General features: G+C 50.0%; 1 long non-coding RNA gene across 1 annotated transcript in view; it reads left to right on the top strand.

Annotated features, from left to right (window-relative positions):
* The window catches only part of LOC139440315 (uncharacterized), a 56,234-nt gene extending 46,705 nt beyond the window's left edge, over nucleotides 1–9,529 (top strand). The window contains exon 3 of the long non-coding RNA XR_011650458.1: nucleotides 9,236–9,529. This is a non-coding gene — a long non-coding RNA (uncharacterized lncRNA). The remainder of the gene's footprint in view (nucleotides 1–9,235) is intronic.
* The last annotated feature ends 6,973 nt before the right edge of the window (nucleotides 9,530–16,502 follow it).

Raw genomic sequence — 16,502 nt, 5'->3', positions numbered from 1 at the left:
ACTCTGCAGCATACTACTCATGGATGCTGAACATTCAAGGATAGAGCTCTGTATGTCCGACCCAGGCAACAGCCAGCCATGAACCCCTGCTGTATATATAGGGCCTTTGAAAAGCTGGGGAAAACATAATTGAGGTCTCTGTCAGTGCCTTGTCTACCTCTTGCCCTGCTTCAGGGTGAGGTATAGCCTGGGAGATGAGGCCAGGGCTCTTGGTCTTGGTTGGTACTTAAGAGGAGACAGTGCCCCAGAGAGGCTGTAGACAGACATTTTCAGGGGTGAACAGCAGGCAGCTTTCTCTTTGACCAGTCAGTGCCCTGAGGAGGACCAAGCAGGGCAAGACTGGTGGTCAGCCGGGAGCCAAGGCTGGACTCATACCCGAGAGGAGGAAAGCATTCTCGCAAAATCTCCAGTGTGTGCAGCCTGATGGCAGAGGGTTAGAGGGTGTGAGCTAAGTCCTGCTCTGAGAGTTCCAGAGAAGGTGTCTTTGACCTATTTTCAAGGGCTGTGGTGGCAGGAGGAATTTTTGGCCACATCATAAAGAGTTTTGTGGCCACCACTGATAGACCCAGCTCAGGAAGTTGTAATTTTCCACAATTAGGTTATTAGTCACCATGATGATCCCTGCCCCCAGCTCCTGGGTCCTGTGCTGCAGCAGGCTGACATGTTGTCAGTGCGGCAGCCCGGCCTCCTCAGGTCAGGCCTCAGCAGCCGGACCTCAATGCAGAGGCTGGGCCCTTTGTGCGCCGGCCGTGTCTGTGGAGCCTCAGAGCCCCATTCCAAGATTTTAGCACTTTGTCCTCCCCAGATTTAATTTGGGCAAGAAATTGCTTAAGACTTCAATGAAGGGATATGGGTAGAGAGTAGCTCCCCCCAAAATCCACTCAAACTAGACACCTGTACTCTATGGTATCAATAACTCTGAGGGCCCAGTGTATGGCCTTTCTGGGTCATTTTTATTTTAAGATAAGAGAGACTCTTACATCAATAGAGGTATTTCATAAAGCACTTTCAGGGAGCCGTGCAAGATCCAGAGCTCCGCACTCATTAGAAAGATGGGGCTATGTGGTGTTCATACCTGGAGCCCCACGGTAGACTTCATTCAGGGAGGCAGAATGAGGTGCAGCCTACCCTCTGTGGGGATTTTGCCTTGTTAGCCCTTCTTCCAAACTCCTGAGTTGTCTCATCCTGGCTCCTGGGCTAAATAGGGTGCCTCTGGGGAGCATTCTTATTCCTGGAGTTGGTAGAGCCCTGTCTCCAAAGCCACAGAAGCAGTCATGCATCTCAGTCGCCAGCTGGTGGCATTTACTTAAGTGGAAAGGGCCAGAGTGGGGGTCCCCTCTGGCCTCTAAGCAGGCCTCTCTTCCAGAGCCTACAGGTGTCTCCGGCTTAGCCTCTGTGATGATCTCTCAGCTGGGCATGTGTAGTGGACAAGAACACAGGGAAGCAGGAGCTACAGCCTTTGAGGCATGCAAGAGAGGATGGGCCTGGTCTTATTTTGGACTTTTTTGGACTTTTTGTGGTCTTATTCCTATCGGAATCAGTCTCAATGTGGCCACAGGGGTGGGTGGGTGGGTGAGTTGGTTGGTGGTTTGAAAGTAACCCTTCTTTTTCTGAAGTCCTGGACACTGCCTTGATTCTGGAGGGGCCCAGAATTGGTCCAGTGTCCCTCTCTAAGGGCCCTTTCCATGCTTCTGAAGTAACACAAGCCACCCATCCACCCTACTCAGGACCCTGGTGCTGAGTGTGGGTTAGAGAAGGGATTCTAGAAGTAACTTAGCCTCCAAGCTTTGGACTGTCTTCGCAGGGCATGCAGTCTTCTTGGGGCAGGAGACAGGAATGTGCCTTGCTGCACGTGGGGAAGTTGGGGTAGCAAATGAGCAGGCACTGTACCTGGGGCAGGTTTAGACAGAGGCTTGTCAGGTGAATGATGGATCACGGTCAAACTACAGAGAAGAAATTGAGAGGACACCTAGGTAGGAATGAGGTGGCCACTGTGCCCTTCAAGTTCACAGGGAAGTGGCTCTTTTAAATAACACAGGTGGGCCAGCCCCAGGTGTCACTTGTAACCTTTCACAGATTCCTTTTCACTGTTTCTCATACTTCCCTTCCCCCTCCTTAAGTAATGGTGCTGACCACAGTCAATGCCTTCGGAGGTGACTCAGGGCTACTGCTCAGTTTGGCAATTGTGCACTGAATCTAGGTAAGGATGCAGGTGCAGCTGGAGGTGGGACCAGCCTTGAATGGGTGCCAGATTGTCATTTAGGCAAAAGTCCCACAAGTCAATCTGCTTTCAGATCCTTTGCCTCATTCTTTCTGAGAAGCATTTGGTAGAAATAGACTGATCTTTGGAGTCCAAGAGTCCTGGCTCCAATTCCTAACTCTGCCACCTACTAGTTGTGACCTTAGACAGTGTCCTAACTCGTCGTTTTGCCCCTTTATTTGTTCATTAGTTCATTCATTCATTCATTTATTCATTCACTGAACATATATTGCTTATGTTCTATGTGACAAATACTAGTTTAGTACTTGGGAGTCATCAGTAGAGGAAACAGAGAAGTATTCCTGCCTTCAGAAATGTGTTTGTATCATAGTATGGGAGGCACAAAATAAACAACTATCCTGGTGAAATGTTAGAAGGTGATCAGTGCTGTAGAAAAAAAATAGAGCAAGATCAGGGGGACTTGGGGGCTGGGAGTGTTGGTAGAAGGGACTGTAGTCTTAAATAGGATGAACAGGGAAGATCTGTATGCAAAAATGACATCCGAGCAGAGACTTGAAAGTGGTGAAGGAGTTAGGCTGTTCTAGGTAGAGAGAAGAGCCAGTGCAAAGTCCCTGAGGCTGGTGTGTTCAGGGTACGGCCAGGGGGTTGGCATGGTTGGAGCGGCGTGAGTCGGGGCACAGAGGAAGAAGTCAGAGAGGTGAGGAAAGATGAAGGGCAGATGATGTTGAGCCCTGTGGGCCATCATAGTCCATCTTGCTCTGGTAAAATGCAGAGCCACTGGAGAGTTGAACAGAGTTGCATGACCTAATGTAGATTATAACAGGATCACTTTGGCTGCTGAGTTGGGAACAGGCCATAGAGCAAGGCACAGGTAGAAACAGGGAAATTGGCTAGATGTCCACTGACACATACTCGAGGCAGCAGATCAGAGCAGCCTGACTCACCGTGAGTGCAGTGGAGGTGGTGAGAAACGTTGGATTCTGGATACCTTTCGAAAGGAGAGCCATCGGGATTTGCTGGTGGATTAGATGTGGAGTGTGAGGGAGAGAGCAGTGTCCATGATGACTCCAAGGTTTTGCTCTGGGCAGCTGGAATGAAGGACTTAACACATCTTGAGACAAGGAAGGTTACAGAAGGGGCAGGTTTGAAGGGGCTGATCAGGGGTTCACTTTGGAACCTGTAAAATGAGATAATAATATCCATTTGCAGGGCTGAGGTGAGAATTGAATAAGAGATATATGGAAGTGCTTTGCACTAACACATAGCTAGCGCTCGACGTGTCACCTTCCCTTTTCCTGTCTCGTACAGGTTGGTGAAGCATGAGCAATTGGGAGCAATTGGGAGTCGTCCAAGCCAATTTGACTAATTGCCTTTCTGTAGAAATTTTAAGCCAATCAGATGCCCAAACAGCCTCCTCTCAAGAGGTTTTCTCACCCTTCAGAAAACTTTCACTGTTGCTAAAAGGGTCTTTCGATTTGTCAAAGGCTTCTCTGTGATGTTGACACACTGGCGTGCTGATGAGTTCCTGCATCAGTGGCACCTCAGGGCCCGGGCAGCCTCTCCTCTGTGCATTGCCCTTTCATGTAAGGCACTCTGCGGGTGTCAGGAGCACCAGGCAAGACCTTCCGGTAACAGTGAACAGAGATTTAGGGAAGGAGTTTCTCCCAGAGTTACAGTGTTTATTATCAAACCATAGTTAGCTGATCCCTCAACAATGCACATTTATGGTCATTGTAGAGGGGTCTAATGAACTGGACTAGTCATAAAATTCTAGGGAGCTCCAGCCCTGGCTCCACACCACTCTCTAGCTATGACACATTAGGTAAGTCACTTAACCTTTCTGATTCCCACACTGAATGGAGCTTATAACAGGATGTATATCATAGCATTACTTGAGGATTAAAAGGAATAATTCGTGGGAATCCGCATGAGGTCACCTCCATGAGGATGTAAGCTGTGGTGGGGAAGCTGTATTCCCAGTGCCTATAGCAGCACCTAGTACACAGGAAGAGCTTGATAACTATTTGTTAAGGAAATTAAAAAAAAAATAGTTACCTGGTATAACAAAGATCACAACTTCCTCTTAACTCCTTGACTCATTTGACCCAATAAAATTGCTGGCATGTGGCACATTACAATTACTGAATGAACAAAACAAAAAGGTTATAACAGGTATAGTAAGAACATTTTCCACAAAGGATATAAATGTATGCTTGACTCTGGATGGAGAAAGAGAGGTGCCTGAAGGATGCAAACCTAAGTGTCATCTCTGTATAAAGGGTGCTTTGTACTTGTTTAGATTTTTTTTTATTCTCGCCCAAGGACATGCTCATTGATTTTAGAGAGAGGGGAAGGGAGGGAGAGAGAGGGAGAGAAACATCAATGTGAGAGAGAAACATTGATCGGTTGCCTCTTGTACAGGGTACAACCTAGGCATATGCCCTGACGAGGAATCAAACACGTGAACTTTCAGTTTACAGGAGGATGTTACAACCAACTGTGCCACACCAGCATGGGCTTGTTTGGATTTTTAACAGTCAACAAGCAGACTCTGAAATTTTGGAGTAAGATTTGTGTGGAGCTCATATGATGGATCGGCTTTCTCATGAGGTTTTCAGGGGTTACATTGTTTCATCTGAGGGACAGCCTGGCCCTCCTGTAACCACAGCCAGAGCGTGACAGCTTAGGAAAATAGAAAACATTCCTCAGAAGTGCCCAAACTTCCCTCTCCCATTGAAGCTGCTGACCGCCCTGACCCAGAGCAGTGCTCATTCTCACCTGCTGTAGGAGTGCTCACTCTCAGAGAGTGCCTTTGGTCCAGGGAGAAGTGTAGGAGAAACTTTTTTTATTATGCATCTATATATTGGTGGATGGTGTGAGGGCCTAGGGTAAGTATGGGACATCTTTGACAGCTCCAAGGTAACAAAACTCTTCATGTCCAGAAGTTCCACTTCAGGGCCACCTATGGGGGTAGCCTGTGTCAGAACAGTGATCTCATCCTTAGTCTGTTTCAGTTCTAGAGATTTGGCTCTTGGGCACTTGCCAGTGTGGGCATTAGCAAATAAATCCCAAATGCACAGGCTTCATTGGCCTGTGAAATAGTTCAAGAAACCAGCTTAAATTTCCACATGGTCTCTCAAGAAAGCTATCAAATTATGCAGAAGCATTTGAGCTTTGGGGTCCTGTAGATTAGAAGCCCTAATATTGTCCTGATCCAACAATGTTTCTTTGCGCTCATTCTTAAGAGCCCATAACACTCCAATTCTTGAAAAATGACACAATTCTCATACTGTCTGACCCTTGGAGTCCCACTGCAGGGTGCTAAGCTGGTCAGGGGGAGTATCACTAGATGGGTCACAGAGCACCCCCCTCTGCCACCTATAGTCACCGAGGTGTGCTGATGGGAGTGAGTTTTGACAATGGACCATTTTTGCCCCAACACTGAATTCCCCCACAGTGCTGGATATTGCCATTTATGCTGCACCTGTCCTTGCCTCTGTTTATGTCCCCTTCAGCTTGACACCTCAGCCCTCCTGCTTTGGTATCTTGGGATCTTGCATGCTGAGTGGAGAGGAGAGCTCTCCTTGGTGGTGAGCAGCAATGGCATGAGTAGATGGTGAGCAGGGAGCCTCTGCTTACCACTGACTATTCCTCTTCCTGGCAGCCATCCCCCCCCCAACCCCAGCCCTGTGTTGCTAACCTCTATCTAACTCAACTCTCTGGCCTCCCCTGGCTAGGAGCTCAGAAGCTACTCCTGACAGAGAGGATGCTAGTTTGGGCACCTGATGACTGACATGCTACAGCCTCAGTGCTACAGCATTACCCTCTGGGTGTCGGCATGGATCACAGTCAGGTCAAGGTGCTAAGTGGCAGGCATTCGATGGGCAAGCAGCTATGGCATTCAGCCCTCAAAGTTTCGGCACTTCAAGTACAGGAGCATCAGGAAAAGGGTACTTGCTATGTCTAATTCCTCATGTGATCAGAATCAGGGGAACCTCAGAATGGCTCGGACAGAGCTCAGGTGAACCAAGCCCCAGGGCTCCCTCTCTGTCCCCACTTTCTTCTGGATGCTTCCAACTCTCTTCAAGGGCATTTGGCAGAAGCTCCCAAGAACCCAGTCAGCGAGGAGCTGAGCGTGGGAAGGTTGAGGCAAGGAGCCTTCACCTGCCAGGGCCTTGAACACTGCATCCTGCCTCTCTCCTGTGCTCCATCCTCTGTCCTCTGTTCCCTGTGATCCACCGCCTAGTTCAGGGATCATCCTGGCAGGACAAATATAACAACCTTCTCACGGAAGCCCCTGCTGATACTTTTATCTGGCACAGTAGCCTAAGTGATCCTTTAAAAATGTAAATCCAGCTCCTTATGGGTCGGGTCTCAGTTGAACACCGTCTCCTCAGAAAGGCTCCCACTGGTCACTCCGAAGTCTCCCAGCCATCCTCCGTTTCATTATCCCCATTGCTGTCATCGCTGAGGTTGTCTGGGGAATCCTCTTGGGCACTGCTTTGCTCTCTCCCTCACTAGAACATAAGCACCGAGTAGGCAGGGAATCTATCTTGAATCAGGCCATTCATCCATCCATCCACCCTTCACAAGAGCTCACTGGGCTGCTTGGCAGTCCTCGGAGTCACCTGGGTGCTGAGTGGAGAAGAGAGAGCCTCTCTTTGGTGGTGAGCAAGGCATGAGCACTGTGACCAGGGGAGACAGGTCAAAGGCCTCTTGGCAGGGTGGCAGCCAGTAGCAGGCCATGTCTCTTTAAGGGCAGCAGGAAGCTGGGCTCTGAGATAAGCATGACTGCCAGTGTTATATGGGTGGGGAGAGGGCCAGAGGGTAAGGCTGCTCCATGGGGATGCCCAGGCCCCTGTGGCTGGCCAGGCAGCACCGCATGCTTCCTGTGGGGAGGAAGGAGAGGAGATCCCCTCTGTGAAGACCCAGGGACTGGGGCTGCCCCAGGTGCCTCACCCTTGTCCTCACCATGGTGGCTGCTCTTTCTGCCATTCATGGACACTTGGGCTCTGTCCTAGGGCAGGTATTGGACCCATGTGCTCTCTGCCCTGGTTTCCTGTGCTTCTCTGTATTTTAGTCTCTCTGTTGGTAAAATGGCTCCATCGCACTGGTGGTTGTGAAGAGTCTGGGACGTCCGGGAGGAGGGGCTCAGTGGAAACTGGGGACTGGAGGCTCGAGGAGGAGTGAGGCTCTGGAAGGCTGAGATAAGAGCTATGAGAGGCAGCTGGCCGTGGGAGATGGGCCAGGCAAGACTTAAGCTGAGGGTCAAGAGACAGGCATGGGACAGACACTTAGGGGCCCCACCCAGGCCCAGCTAGCCTCCTGATTCTGAATAACAAAGACCTGGCATCCCTCTCAGTATCTTATCCTGACTGGTTCATACCAAGTGCAGGGAGGGTTCTTCAGTGGAAGAACACCTGTCAAGGAGTCTCCAAGATGAGGGTTCAGATCTCATCTCTGCCACTCTGGCTGTGTGACTATGGACAAGCAGTTACACCATCTGTGAAAGAGAGGGTCATGGTCTTTGTCTCACATGATTGTGGTGAGGACGAAAGAAATGTAGCCATTCCACTGACTCTGTGGGTGTCACCTCCCTACTCCTACCAGGGCCATCTTCTGGGGTGGGGATGGTAGAGGATCAGTGCACACAAACTAAGGAAGAAAACTGTTGTCCTGACTCAGGGGCTTGCCCCACCCTGGCTTCTGGCCCAGATTCTGGAGGCCTTAGTCAAGGGGTTGGGGTCAAAGCTGGGGTTTCCCTGTAGGTCCCATGGGACAGAAGCATTAGAGCTCTCTGTAAAGCCTTGGAAACAGCTTGATGCAGCCCAGCTGGAGAAGAGCTTGGAATTCCAGGAGCTGAGGACCCACCCCCTGGGGAAACCCAGGCATGAGCTGGCACCTGGACCTGACCACAGTTTCTATCCATCCTGCCCCAGCAAGGCTCTGAGGAGAGCTTGGAAAGGGAGGCTGTGGTGATCTGCAGGCTAAGGGCAACTCTCTCTCACCTGAGTCTTGTTCAACATCCAGCCTGTCCAGAGATACCAGGCCTCTTCCACACACATCATCTCCTCATTCCCTATTGCCCCTCACCTACCTGCCCCAAGGACCCTGCCAGCAGATGCCAACTCACATTGCCCTGACTTCTCTCTCCAGGATCAGAGGTGTTTTCTGACCTCTTGGTTTTCCTGGCCTCCTCCTCTGTGACCCATCCTTACTGGCTCTTCTGCATTGCAAGTTTCTTAGCGCTTGGTTCTTTTTCTCCTTGGCTACCCTAAATGTCTTAAATTTGATCTGAGGGCAAACCCAGGGACCACCACCAAGCATGCTATCCCATAGACAGCACTTTAGATTCATGGTATTCCCAACATGCTTCTGCATGCCCTTCTTTGGGGAGAAATTCCAGCATTATGGAGACACCCTAACTGTGAGCTATGCTATTGGGTCCAGTGTTTTCCAATCTGTCTTTAGCCTCCACCCCAGTGTCCCTGCTGTACCTCTCACCAGGCCTTCTGCCATGAATGAAGGGCTCTTTGTAAGGCATCCTGGCGCAGGCATGTTCTTCCCTGCCCCTTTGCCACCTGGCAAATGACTCCCCCTCTCTTCAAAGACTTCCCTGGAACTACCTGCTCAAAGAGTTGTACCTGACTCCCCAACCTCCTGATTGAGATGGAGCTGAATCTATTCCTTGCCTCATGGGTATCCCTCATACCTGGTGACTGAGGCACAGTGAGTACTCAGTATTAGGGAGGGTAGGGGGACCCTGAAGCTCTCTATCTTGAGGAGCTGGGTACTTGAGAATAGTAGAGTGAGACCCTTTCCTGGTCTAATATGTCTTGATAGGAAAGAGGCTTAGCTAAAGCATTAAAATCTTAATGGGAGATTTCTAAGCATCAGGCTTATGACCCATGTGCCCAGGAGCCAGTGTTGCACATGGCATTTTGAAGTTAGTGTTGTGGATGCTATGATATGTAGCCCAGGCCCCATTTATGAATGGAGGATTTATTCCACCAGCTGCTGGGAGGGCTACCGGAAGACAGCCTCAGCTCTCATCATTCTTTGGGACTTGCCTCTGCTAAATAATACTGCCACGTGTAAGGTCACACCTGCTTCTACCTCGGGAGTTCACATCTAGTGACTGATAAGTGTGAGGGCGTATAAGGCACCGCTCCCTTCTCCATGGTGAAACTCTGAAGACTATCTCAGGACAGTTCCTTGGGCTCAGCAGGAACCTTTTCTGGAACCTTTGTTGGCAACTCAACCTCCCTCTACTCCTGTGTCCAGCCTCTCTTTTCCACTGGTACTGATTCCAAGAGCTATCCCTAATAAAGGTTCTGCATAATAATCTTTGACTCAGAGTCTGCTTCTCATGGCACCTAACTTACGGAGTTTGGTTCCAGGAGTGACTTTTTTTAAAAAAACAGAGATGCTAAGATAAGATTTTGGAGCTGGATTACCCATCTGGCTGCCAGTGAGGACCCAGCCCTTCCCAGTTGACAGGTGAAGCACAGAGAGCCACAAGGTAGTAGTGCAGTTAAAACTTGCACTCTTGTTGGGGGAAAAAATGCATTAGCTGGTACAGTTTTTCAGATGTTTAAGAAATATGGGGGAATTAGTACTCTAAGGACAGTGGAATTGGGTAATTATTGCTAAGCTTGACTGACTCTCAGAAAAAGATAATGAAAGGTTGGAGTGATTAATTGTCAATTAAAAGCTAAGTATGAAAGCTCAAGGCCTCCTTAGTTCATATAAAAGAGCTCTCATCTCTTGCAGTGGAAAAGAAGGAAAGAGCTGAGAACCAGAACTTATTTGTCAAAGTAGTGAAGCTCCAAAGAAGGTTAAACTCCCAACCAAGACAGATCTTTTATGCCAAGGTCAGAGCCCTTGCTGGGAAAAAACGAGACCTTGACACATAGGGTCTCTGTTACACCTGAAAATCTTGAGTCTTCAGATTCCCCTGAACCCTCTGAGTCTACATAAGTGGCCCATTTACCCCTATTAAGAGTTAGGAACTCTAACTTTTGCCTAAGTAAAGATGATGCAAAGTCCTCTCCTGCAAAACATAATGACTCTTCCTTCCAGGATCTGCTCCCACCTCCACTCTTGGCAACTAGGCCAGTGATTAAAGTTAAGTCAACATAACCTGGCCACAGGTTGTACTGAACTTGCTAAGGGAGAAGAAGATCTATACCTCGAAATGAAGGCAGGAGCTACCCAGCAAGTATGAGCAGGAGTTGGGGGGATATATATGGGACTAGATTCTGGATCAAGAGAGTAGAACAGAAATTTGGATGAAAGAATTAATGGCTATGGGATCATTCTCCGAGGAATTAGTGTTTCAAACTATGGCAAGAAACCCAGGAGATGGTGAAAATGCACCACTAGAATGGTTCCTAGAAGCACGGAACAATAAGTGAGATGTGCTGGCATTGCTGCGGCACACTGTAGAGGAAGCGAGTGTACAAAAGTGGATATATTAAGCAAGGCTGGAAAACCCACCCAAGGGCCAAGAAAGTGCCCAAATAAGGAATGTGCAGGGAAGAAGGGCGTCAGCATCACCAAGAAGTAAAGTCGTGGCTGTCATTTGTAGGTCAGGCTGTGGAACAGGTAGCCCTGCCATTTGAGCTTACACGAATTGTCAGACCCTGTGTTTTTTAAAGGTATCACTAGTAGGAAAGTACGTTGTGTCCCTGGGCTCTGGAGCAAGGCCGTAGCATCTGTGTGGGGGAATTATGCATACCTTTTGAAAAACAGCTGCTGTTATACTACTGAATGCTAGTAGAGATGGAGGACTTGGCTGAGTGACCATGCTGTGATGGGTTGGTTTCTGTCAGACCTACTAAGCCACTTGGTCAGTTGGGCTTAGCGACAACCTGTACAAGTTGGAAGGTGTACATTTGGAATCAAGTATGAGCAGGATTGGAGGGCACAAGCAAGCTGCACAAACACATAATTCAGAACCTATGTCATCACTCCCATGGCACCAGAGCCTCTCCCCTATCTCATACCTATGGTTATGTGGGTAGTCTCTGAGGACCAGTTGATGCAGGAGGTGAAAGCCCAGACTTGGTTCACTAAGAGGTCAGATCAGTATGTGGGTCAGGCCAAAAATGGTTAGTAACTATACTACAGCTCCACTCAGGAGTGACCTAGAAAGAAGAAAAATCCAGTAGGCTAGAGCTTCAAGTGATACACCTGGCCATTAACTCTATATGGAGAGGTAGTCTGAAGTTAAAATATGTATGGACTCCTGGGCTGGGGCAAATGGCTTGGCTGGTCAGGAGCTGGAAGGAGAAAGACTAGAAGACCTGGGACAAGGAAGTCTAGGATGGAGGCATATGATGGAAAAATGTTAGTGTCATGAAGGTTGAAAAGCTTTATATTGCATGTTAATGCCCACCAAGAAGCATGCCTCAGGGGAAGAGGTACAATAATTGGGTAGACATAATGACTCCTCCAGCTGATACTATCCAGCTTCTGTCGTTGTGCCCCAGTGCCGGCTCAGTGGGTACGTGAGTGTAGTAGCTGTGAGGCCAGTGATGGAGGCTACGCATGAACCCAGTACTGTGGACTCTTACCACAGTTGATTTGGCTACTGCCACTCACCTGTCTAGACTTCCAGCAACAGAGGCCAACCCTGAGCTCCAGAAGCAATACTGTGCCTCAAGGAGCTCAATGGCCCCTTAGTTGCCAGTTGACTACACTGGCCCCTCTTACACTCTGTAAGGGCCGGTGATTCCTTTTGACAAAAGTAAATACACATTCCAGGTATGGGGTTGCCTTTCATATCTGCAGATCTTTAGCCAAACCACTGCCTAAGGGCTTTCAGAGGTTTTGGTTTACCAGCCTGAGAGCTCATAGAATATCTTGTCAAACCAAAGGATGTAGAGGAGCAGGTCCGTGACTGGTCATACTACATACTGCACCAGCCAGCAGCTGCCAGCCTTCCCACAGCTTGTTGAAGGCAGAGTTGAAGTGTCATCTTGGGAATGGTACTTTACAAGGATAATGAGCCATCACCCAGAACCCAATTCTCACTATAAGTCAAAGACCCTTATATGGAACCGTGTTCCAATATGTGTAATACAAAGGTCTGAGAATCAAGGGATAGAAGCAGAAATAGCCTCCTTTACCATCTTCCCCAGTGACCCATGTGGGGAATTTGTGCTTCCCATCTCTGTGATTCTGGATTCTGTGGTTCCCCAGGAGGGAACACCTCCACCGGGACCACAGCCAGAGTTCTGTTAAACTACAAACAAGGCCGCTGCCTAGGCGCTCTGATGTACTCATGGCCAGGGATCAGGATAAAAGAAGGGCAGTCACCTTCTTAGCAGGGGCACCTGAGGCTGACCATCAGGAGGAGGTAAGACTACTGCTACACAGCCCTGCACAGTGAGATCCACCTGGGTGCCCATTTAGTACTCCTTCCCCCAATTGTGACAGTAAAGGGACAAGTGCGGCAACCCCAGGCTAAAATGAAATCAGACCAGAAAACAGACCCTTCAGGAAAGCCTCTTGGATGAACGTATGTCTAACCGAGGGAAGGAAAAATCTGGGTAGATAGTGGAGGAGAAGGTGAGTACCAGTTTTGGTCCTGAGATCTGCCCTAACAAGCAGGGAATACAGCCCAGCTCACTGACTGTTGTCTTTGAAGTTTCCTCTGGGAGGGGAAGCCCCAGTCAAGTGCCTCTCCTCCCTGCCTAGGAGGGCTGCTGGGAGACAGGTCTCAGGGGTATCCCTCCCTCTGGGGATTTTCCTGGCTGAAAATATTTTCCACACTGACAATATTTGCCTTGGCTCCTTCCAGGGACAGCCTACATCCAATTACTGATCAACAGGAAGGAATAGAGGCTTGTCCTCCTCCTTGCCCTGATGAGGAAGACTCTGAAGGACCATCTCCTCTCTAAAAGTCTCCTTTGGGTCAGCTGAGATTTTATTGTGACTTCATTAAATCCAGCTTTTCATTTGGTCAATACTGCTGCCTTTCCTTCCTTTCCACAAGCAGCCCTGCTTACTAATCTCCATCTTGGAGTCTCCATCCCAGGAGCCCAATCTGAGGAAAGCATTCTAGTCATGATTTCAGCACAAAGGTCCCTTCAATGTAGGAAAATCTCACCTCTTCCCAGGGGGTTCTTGGACTCAGAGCTGCATGTGTATGTCCAGGTCGGCCTCAGTCTCCCTACCTATGGAAAGGGCTAATCGCCCATTCTCACCCTGGCCTAGAACCTCTCCCCTTGGCCAGGACCTTGTAGACCCTCAGGTCTCTGGGCCCTGGAGGTCATGGGGGTTATGAGAAAAGCTGGCCAGTTGGACCTAAGGATCCCCTGATAACCACAGGAGCACAGGACTGCAGTCCCTACCTGGCACTGTTCACACTGTGCCCAGAGTCTGCATTCACAGTGGCCCCTAAGACGACCTCTGCTAGGACAAGCAGGTCCACCATGCTGTGAATAGGAGGCCCCAGGAGGGATATGGGGCAGGCTTTCCCTGCCCCACAGGGCTGAGAAGGGGACTTAAGGACTGGGCAGTAGATTGATTCTTGAGTCTGGCTTTAGGGACAGTGAGGAGCTTCTCCCTTCCTGGACACCATGGGGTAGGGAGACTTGTTACCCTAGAAAGACTACCTCTCAAGTCTCTGGTCACAGTGCAAAAAGGGAGAAACTGTAGAAGCCACTGGGGCTGAGCTCTGAATGGAACTGCCACCTTTCACCGTGACCTCAGCAGCAGCTGTGTCTTGGTCCCTGCCAGGGACTCCAAGTTTGTCCATCTACCTCTGTGTCTCTCAGTCTGTCACGGCCACTCTCCTCAGCTGGTCCCTCCATCTGTCCCTTCAAAGCTCTGGCTGAATCTGTCTGTGCCAGGGACTGTCATTGTCTGTCTTTCTGTTATGATTAGGAGCCCCGAGCTGTGTCTGTCTGTCACTGTCATGGGCCAACTCTGTCTGCCTGTGACTTGTGGACCTTTGGATTGGCTGACTCTAAAGAAAGATGGTCCTTCCTACTGTGGGGGTTCATGATAACTAGGGGACCCAGGCCCATGGCCATGCCTGGTGTTTTTATTTGGTTATGAAGCCCAAGGTTGTGTCTCTCTGTCCCTGAGCTTCATGTGCACAGGAGCCTTTGGTGTGGCTGTGGCTCAGAGGAATGGCCTGAGGCTCTTGCACCTTCCTCTGATTTCTGCTTGGGTTCTGACACTGGTTGGTGTGCATTTCCAGGGGCTGGATTGGTGAGAGAGGATATTAGGGCCCATCTGAGTCACAGCCCTTCTGTGACCCTGGGCTGGGTATAACCCTGTCCCCATCTCTGAGGAAGGCTGGAGCTTCTGTTTCAGTTGGTAATGGTAGGAGATGCCCTCAGCAACTGCCTCAGAGAGATCCTGGTGGGAGAAGGGGCCCAAGGACTGGGGATTGGGTGGGTTCAGTCAAGGAGAGCCTCCTGGAGTATGGGGGGAGAGGGGAGACTGAATTATTGAGGGGTTTCTGATTTGAAGCTGTAGCTTCAGCAGTGGTTGCTGTTACCTAGCACATGAACTGGCCCTACCCTTGTCTAGCCCTTCTGGCAGAAGAGGGCTGGGCAGGAGCCAGGGCCTCTACCAGGAGAGCATGGGGCTGCCCCAGGCTGTGGCCTGGAGGAAGTATGACACATTGCCAGGAGCTGGACTTCCTTCCCTTCTGCTTCCCTTGAGAAAGAATTAGTTAAGTGGGAAAGGCGACAGGCAGCTGTGCTGGTATTGGGTCCCTGCTGCCCTGGCTCCTGGACGTCCCAAGGTTATCTTCTTGGCTTGCCTCTCTGGTGCTGGTGTCGAGAAGAATAATGATCACCTTTTTGACTATGTAGTGATTACCTTATAGCCTGGTGCTTGTCAAAGGTTCCATAGAACATTTTCTAAACTTTGGGAAATTCATGCTGCCTTTCCATCCTGACTTCCATAAGATCTCTGTGCTTTTCTTTTAATCAGAGGTAAGAAGAGGCTCACTTTCATCAGACCCTGAACCTAGCCACTGCTGGCACCTATGCACTGAGGGGTCTTCCCTGGGCCTGGGGGATGGAGCAGTAGTTCAGAGCAGACACCTCACAGTTTCCTGATGGGCAGATGAGAGTGCACCCCTGAGACCCAGGCCATGGGCAGGCCAACCCCAGAAGAAGTGCTGAGGAGGAGGGTGCCCCTGCAGAAGACAGTTCCACCTCCCACTGGACTAGTCCATGCCATTGGGGTCAAATACCAGCAATGTGGCTGGGATGCCTTCCAGGCACGGGCCAGGGGCTATCAGGAGAGCTGTGCTGGTTTGTGGTGCTGGGCCCAGAGCTGCTGTGAAGGAGATGGGGCTGTGAGCAATGAAGCTGGGGTGTCTGCAGGGGCCATGGGGGCCAGAATGGCAGGGCAGGGTCTTAGGTGAGACCAAAGGGCTTGGAGTTCACATGGAGCCAGCAGGTAGCCCATATGGGACATAGCCAGACTAGTCCCCTAAAATGTAAGCACCTCAAAGGTGGGGTTCCCTGCTGAGCCTGGCACTGTTGCTGCTACTTCACAGGCACTCAGTAAATATTTGTTGAATGGATTAATGGGTGTGTGAATCCATGTGGCTGCCATGGGAGAGAAGCAGGGGGCTCTGTGTAGGGGTAAGTACCTGGGGGGCATTTGAGGTGGTCATCTGCACGGGAGAGGTGGGCTGGGCCAGGGCAAGGTGGTAGGATGGAGAGAAGTGGGCAGATTTGATAGGGACCGGGAAGATGAACGCACCAGCATATGGCAGGGCACTGACTAGGGGACTGAAACCCCAAGAGGAACCCAAGTCACCACCCGGGGCTGAACCCGTCAGCCTGTCTCTCCCAAGGATGGTGGCACAGCACAGTTTCCCTAGGGCGTCCAAGACACTCAGGGGCCAGAGCATTGTGGACAAGGGCTGCACCCCACAGTGTGTTTGCAAGACACCACCCCTACCCATGTCAGACTGGGCCCTTCTTGAGCTAACTCGCCCAAAAGGGAGATGCTGGAAGTGAGGCAGCAGCTCCACAGCCTCAGCAGCTGGCTAATTTATCGGTGAGCAGACTTCACTGAACAGTGAAGACACTCTTTATCCATCAGACACTAGGTCTCTCCTCTCCCTTCACATGATCTGAAGCTGTGTCCCGAATATCCTCATCATAGTTGGAAATTCTTCTCTACATTGTTTAGTTTTTCCCAACTGTCCATATCCTGATATGCCACAGGCCAGGAAACAAAACCCAAAGCTTACTAAGCCTGGGTGGAGGTCAGACCTTGCTCACAGGGCAGGGGAGCC

This window comes from Desmodus rotundus, chromosome 10, assembly GCF_022682495.2.
Source record: "Desmodus rotundus isolate HL8 chromosome 10, HLdesRot8A.1, whole genome shotgun sequence".
NCBI classification, from domain to species: Eukaryota; Metazoa; Chordata; class Mammalia; order Chiroptera; family Phyllostomidae; genus Desmodus; species Desmodus rotundus.
The sequence above is the reverse complement of the archived record's forward strand: the minus strand, read 5'-3'. Positions and strand labels throughout refer to the sequence as shown.